Raw genomic sequence first — 6,601 nt, 5'->3', positions numbered from 1 at the left:
CAATGAGTACAGAGCAGATCTAGGGCATTACCCTGTACAACTTGCCATACAAAAAAGATATTCTGGTTCTGATGACATCCCAGTAAAAGCAAATCAAACTCCTTTTACTACCAGGCAAAATAGCCTTCCTTATGAAAAGACAGTAATTTACCACTAATGCATATCCTATTGAGAAAACACAACAAATAAGATTGATACAAATGCCTACATGCTAGTTAAATACCTCACCTCGGTCACACACCCTTCACCAAGTACAGAAAAACCACAAATTATAAATATGGAGACAGAAACTGGAATGGAAAACCAAAAAAGCCACTCTGCATGCAGTGCGAACCTGAGAAATGGAAAGAGAAATATAGCACCTAACAGACTCTCAGGATTTGCAATAATGCACACAAACTAACCCGCACAAAGTTACACCTGTATTATGGAACACACTCAAACAGCAACAACCCTATCTAAGAAATGCAACTATTAAACCAGGCCCTAAACACTAATACATTTCCTATTGTGAAAACAGAATAAGCCAAGCTGCTATAGAGCCCCACACTGAAATAATTGTAAAGCTATACTAAAAATGTTACAAAACAGCTGCTGAACAGAATAATATCCAACAATTAAAAACTCATAAAAATTATTAAAACATGACCAAATATCAATAAAATATTTCAAAACAGCAGACATCGCATAATACCCAATAATTAAAATGGCAGTCAATCAAGAAAAATAACCTTAAAAAGCCACCTTTACTTACCCTCTCCAGCAACTCTCCTACTCCTTTCCCTTCCAGGCCAATAGCACTCACCAGAAGCAGCAAGGGCTGCTGAAGCTCTGTCCTCACAGTCCTCTTCCTTAGCACCCACAACCAGTCACACCATCCCCAATTAGACCCCACGACCAGTCTCGGTCTCTCTCTCACACCAGTCATCTTCCTGACCAGTCTCTCTCACATACGCACATTAATCATCTTCCTGACCAGTCTCTCTCTCTCACACAGAAACACATCACCACCCTGACCAGTCTCTCTCTCAATCACACTCATGGTCTCTTATATACAAGCTCTCAATCACACACAAATGCTTTCGCACCCATTCACACCAGCTCTCAGCCAGGCACTCATTCACACACAGACGCACCAGCTCTCAGCCAGGCACTCATTCAAACACAAATGTTCTGGCACCCATTCACACCAGCTCTTACCCAGGCTTCCCTTCACACCCACAGACACAAGCTCTCACCCATGCATCCATTCACACTCACACACACAAGCTCTCAAGCAGGCTTCCATTCACACCCACAAGCTCTCACCCAAGCACCCATTCACACCAGCTCTCAGCCAGGCACTCATTCACACACAGACGCACCAGCACTCAGCCAGGCACTCATTCACACACAAATGCTCTGGCACCCATTCACACCAGTTCTTACCCAGGCTTTCATTCACACCCACAGACACAAGCTCTCACCCAGGCATCTATTCACACCCACAAGCTCTCACCCAGGCACCCATCCACACCCACACCCACAAGCTCTCACCCAGGTACCCATTCACACCAACTCTCAGCCATGCATCCATTCACACCCACAGACACAAACTCTCACCCAGGCATCCATTCACACCCACACACATAAGCTCTCACCCAGGCTTCCATTCACACCCACAAGCTCTCACCCAAGCACCCATTCACACCCACACACACAAGCTCTCACCCTGGCATCCATTCACACCCACACCCACAAGCTCTCACCCTGGCACCCATTCACACCCACAAGCTCTCACCCAGGCACCCATTCACACCAACTCTCACCCATGCATCCATTCACACCTACAGACACAAGCTCTCACCCAGGCTTCCATTCACACACACACACACACACACACACACACACACACTCAAGCTCTCACCCAAGCACCCATTCACACTTGCTCTCACTCTGGCACCCATTCACACCAGTTCTCACCCAGGCACCCATTCACACCCGCAAGCTCTAACCCAGGCATCCATTCACACCCACACACACAAGCTCTCACCCAAGCACCCATTCACACCCACACATACAAAGCTCTCACCCAGGCACCCATTCACACCCACACATACAAGCTCTCACCCAGGCACCCATTCACACCCACACATACAAGCTCTCACCCAGGCATCCATTCACACCCACACACACAAGCTCTCACCCAAGCATCCATTCACACCCACACACCCCAGCTCTCACCCACTCACACCAGCAGTTCTCACTCTGGCACCCATTCACACCAGGTATCACCCAGGCACCCATTCACACCCACAAGCTCTCACCCAGGCATCCAGTCACACCCACACACACAAGCTCTCACCCATGCATCCATTCACACCCACACACCCCAGCTCTCACCCACTCACACCAGCTCTCACTCTGGCACCCATTCACACCTACAAGCTCTCAGCCAGGCATCCATTCACACCCTCCCACACCAGCTCTCAGCCAGGCACTCATTCACACACAGACGCACCAGCTCTCAGCCAGGCACTCATTCGCACAGAGACATACCAGCTCTCAGCCAGGCACTCATTCACACACAGATGCTCCAGCTTTCACCAAAACCTCTTCCTTCACTGCAGGGATGGGCTCCAATTCCGCCGCGGCTTTACTCCGGCGGGCCTTCTTTTTTTGCCACACCACGGGAATGGGCTCCCGTGGTGGTCTCGGTCGGGGTCAGGTTTCCCTGAAGAGGAAAACTCTCACCGAAGCACCCATTCACACCATCTCTCAGCCAGGCACTCATTCACACACAGACGCACCAGCTCTCACCCTTGCTTGGCCGGGGTCGAGTTTCCTCTTCGCCGCCATGGGAATGGGGCTCCCATGGCAGCTTTGCTTCGTCAGTGGTCGGTGTTTCCTCTTCACTGCGTGGCCTTGCTTCGTCGGAGTTCAAAAACTTCTATTCCTCCCCACCCCACCCCGGGTATTCTGATACCTGCTTCACCAGCCAATCAAAGGCTTCCACCCTTCTTCCTACTCCCACTGGTAGGGAGGAGGCTTCCAACTGGCCTGCGCGGGGGCAGGCAGAATGAAGGAGGCTTCCCATTGGGCAATGAGGGTAATAAGAAAGGAGGCTTCCAATTGGCCCGCTGGGGCAATCAAAAGGAAAGTAGAACGGGGTCGTGGGACACCGGGAGACGTGACACACCTGCCGGTGTTTGGCGACACACTAGGGTGTCAATACACACCGGTTGAGAAGCGCTGCAATAAACACATAATAAAATGCACACAAGGCATATATACTATATCCCTTATTATTCTAAAGGAGTGGATCCATCTCCATTGGTTCCTAAGTCCAGCATAGGGTAGCCCTAGAATTCAAAAGTTTAAGTAAATACCACACCGGTAAATAAATCACTATTAGCACAGCACAATGATAACACACAACACTACATAACTCAGGTTCATTTTTGACCAACATTAATTGCTGGTGCTCTGAGAGAAATTCCAGAACTTAGAGAAATGTTCAAGACATAATCATCCTTAAAGGTTCTGAGAGTGATCTCAAAACATCATACTAAGAATTGAGTTCTGATTGATGTGCCGTGAGTGCGCAGAAGAGAGCGGCTCTGACCGACGTGCTGATTTTACTCCCCAAGGCAGAGAGATCGGACTGACAACCGCTTCAGAACAGCAGAGAAAGACGGTGCAACTCTTGCGCAGACTGCAGCACAAGCGCTGCCACTTCCTGGCTCATGTCACAACAAAAGGGCCCATAATCCTGCCCTGTCCCAGGAAAGTCCCGAGCAATAGACACCGTCGTGAGCAAACTCGCAACCCCTCCCGCCCCTCCCCCGAGAAGCCCACGGTAACGGCAACTACAGGAAAGGGCAGAAGAGCCACCGCTCCGACATGGTCGCTATTTCCCACAGCCTGAGCCCGTCCCTCCGCTGCTGGGGAAGGGGGGGAGGGAGTAGGGACGGCCAGACCATCACGCAAGGGGACAGCAGTGAGAAGCCACAGTAGACAAGGAGGGAGGTACGGAGAGGGGCAGGTCCCCGTAGCGGCACCCCTTTGCCCTCTGCATCTCATAGGTTCAGCAGGGTCGAGCCGGGCTGGAGGGAGACTCCACCACCGCAGCCTCTGAATCTCACACTTACCCTGCCACAACGGGCGCCATCTTCTACAAACTCTCACCCAAACTCCAAGCCTCTTGAGATCCCCCTCGGCCGCCACCACAGATCCTGCCACCACCACCGCCGCCACCTCAGGCCCTTCGCGGTGCTGGAGGTGTGGGTGGGGGAGGAGCAGAGTGTTTTCGTCACTCTCCCAGACACAGCAGGCGTGGGAACTTTGCGAACTCTCGCGAGAGCAGAGCAAAGACTTAGGCGGAGAGGGGACAAAAATCTCGCCCGTTTTAACGGGCTCAGCGGCTTGCACTGAATATATTAGAACATAATAACTTTTGGTACTTAACCTCTGTCTACAATGATATCGGCAGTACTGCTGCCTGGACTCAAGGGAACAATAAAGCAATTTGCTTTCAGTAGTCAATTGGAAGAATATCCTCCACTGATCCTTCTGGGCATCAGCAGGTAACCTTGTAAACATCCACTGCTTGGCACAAGGGTCAGCATCCAACAATCCTTGGGGAATTGACAGGGATCATCCAAGTTAAACAGTAAATACACTATTCCCTTGGGAGAAGAAAGTGTTAAAATATTTAATAGAACAAAAGTACATTCTCAAGCACAGAGAATACCCACAATGGTGCTAGCTCCCGGGGAGAGCCACTTCTCCTACTCAGCCCTGCAAGAAATAGTTAAATGGCCTTCCTGAGAAGGAAAACAAATATTAATAAAAGGAGAAACATGAGACCAAGAGGCTAAAGAATCAGACTTCCTGGAACCTAATGTAGATTTTATATTGTTTTTTCCAGTTTTCACAATTTTTTTCAAATACACCATATAGTAACCAGAAACGTTTAACTTTCCGGATAATATTCTCTGGCAAGGTCACCAATGAACACTAACGTCCCCATACTTCATGTCTTCTGGCTCACAGGCTCCTGAGGCAGCCATCTTCTTCGGGATAAACTATGAAGAGTTCCATAATAATAAACCTTTTGCAGATATTCAGGTCTATTTTTTTTTAATGCCTGCAATAGAACAAAGAAAACTTAGCAATAGAGATATACTATTCCTTGCTCTTTCTTTTTTTTTTAACTAACTAATCTCATAAAAGAGCAACTGGTATAATGAGAAAGAGCAAAACAGTTACTACTCAGCTATAAGCAATTACAGTCCCTGGAGCAGCCCCAGACTAGGGAATGTACCATGCAGGATCTGGCACTTGTACCGTGATGCCTCCAGGCAGAATCCTAGACATTGAGAGTCTACAGCAGTGGCCACCTGGACCGACTATTGCTACTGCAGCAGCCCACCTTCCACTGCTGACATTACACTCGGATGGTTTCTTGTACCATTGGGTGGTTTTACTCCAGACCCAGGTCTCGCTAGATCTTGTAGTAGATCTCATCTGCCACACAGACTTCCGTCTCCAATTCAATGACCCTGTTGTGCTCGGGAGTGGACCCTTGTCCTGGAGCAGTGGAGAATGGCTTCCTGGTAGGGACCAGGAAGTAACTGTCCTCAGGGGGCGGAGCACTGGAGGAAACAGAGGCTAGGATGAGCTTCACCACTGGAAGCCCGAGGTCCCCCCGTGAGGAGCCTGTAGGGACCCGGGCCGCTTGGACTTAGGTGGGTCTCGCAGGGTCTCCTGGAAGGATGGAAGTCCAGCTTGCCCACAGACAGAAGGGGAGTGCGGTCAGGTTCGAGACTGGAGTTCAGGTGGAACAAGGATGACCAGAATAGCGTAGGTGACGTCAAGGCTAGGAACAGAGCCAGAATCTAGAGACATGGCCAAGCAGGCAGAGGTCAGAGTCCAAGGGTCAGTCCAAGGAGTAGTCAGCAAAGCAGAGGTCAGGTTCCGGAGGTCAGACGAGGTCACAGGCAGGCCAAGGTCAGAAGGCAGGCAGCTGGCAGACGAGTCTAGGATCAGGCTGAGGTCAGAAGGCAGGCGGCAGGCAGACAGATCGAGGAACAGGCTGGAGTCAGAAGGCAGGCGGCAGGCAGGCAGGTCAAGGAACAGACTGGAGTCAGAAGGCAGGCGGCAGGCAGGCAGGTCAAGGAACAAACCAAGGTCAGTACCAGAGAGACAGTCCGGAGGTACTACCTGGGGAGACGGACAGATGAACAGGAACAGAAGAACACTGGAGTACTAGGATGCAGGAACAAGGCAGGAACAGAACTGGAACAGAAGGATCCTGGAACGAGACTTGGAACAAGACTGGAACAAGGTACACACAGTGACAATCTAGCATACAAGCCGACCCGATTGCCAAGACAAGGAAGTACAGGCAGGGACTTCCTTAGATCAGGGAATCAATCAGGGCATACTGCGGAGCTAAGACCCGCCCTTGGCCCTACAAGAGGCTGGGTGGTCCACGCGCCTGTGTAATCGGCATGGCCAACACAGCCAAGGACACCGAGCTCCGGCATGAGGCGTGGTGCGCAGTGGAAGGCCCAGCAACCGCAGGACACCGAGGCCTGGAAGCACTTGTAGCTGTCGC

Source organism: Rhinatrema bivittatum, chromosome 6 (assembly GCF_901001135.1).
Source record: "Rhinatrema bivittatum chromosome 6, aRhiBiv1.1, whole genome shotgun sequence".
Classification (NCBI taxonomy): domain Eukaryota; kingdom Metazoa; phylum Chordata; class Amphibia; order Gymnophiona; family Rhinatrematidae; genus Rhinatrema; species Rhinatrema bivittatum.
This window is presented reverse-complemented; position numbering follows the sequence as displayed.